Below are 689 nucleotides of genomic sequence, written 5' to 3'. Positions count from 1 at the left end.
AAATTTTCTCTCCAGAATTTATCCCTGCATTTTCTGTTTTGCTCTATTGTATTAGTCAATTCTCAAAACCTGGTATTTACCCTCAACCTGCCTCTAGTCTCATCCTGATTCAGACAATTTTATATACCGCTGTTCCAGCCTGTTCAATGCTTCTCAAATCTGTCCATATGTCATTTTAGTGGGGACTTTCTTCTGGTTCGCATGTTCCAGCTCTCTCATTCTCATGAGTGTAAGGGTCCCCAGTTTGATCCTGCTTCCAAATTTTACTCTCTGCACATTCACCTTTGCATTTCCAGAGGCATCTGTCATACATGGAATTGGTCCCATGACTTCACTAATAAATTTTCAGTGTGTTTTCTTGTCCTCAGACTCTGGTGAACTGAATAGAGGGTTTTGGGAGGACCCTGGCTGTTGAAGTCTAAGGAGCCAAGGCCCAAGACCAGTCTCTTCCACAGGTCTCCCCTCCCCTGGTACTGGCCTGTGTTAGGATTAAGGTCAACTACACAGAGTTGGGACAGCCAGGCAGAACACACCCCCAGATCATGAGTGGTGCTTGGCACAGACTTTCTAGGAATGGGCCTTCTGAGGCCAGGAGGGACTCTATGGGAAGGTGTGGGCAGTTAAGGGCGGGCTGAGTAGAGGAAGGCTGGTAACCTGGGATAAGAGGCGATCATGAGACAGGATGGTAT

Source organism: Tupaia chinensis, unplaced genomic scaffold, assembly GCF_000334495.1.
Source record: "Tupaia chinensis unplaced genomic scaffold, TupChi_1.0 Scaffold000246_1, whole genome shotgun sequence".
NCBI lineage: Eukaryota > Metazoa > Chordata > Mammalia > Scandentia > Tupaiidae > Tupaia > Tupaia belangeri.
This window is presented reverse-complemented; position numbering follows the sequence as displayed.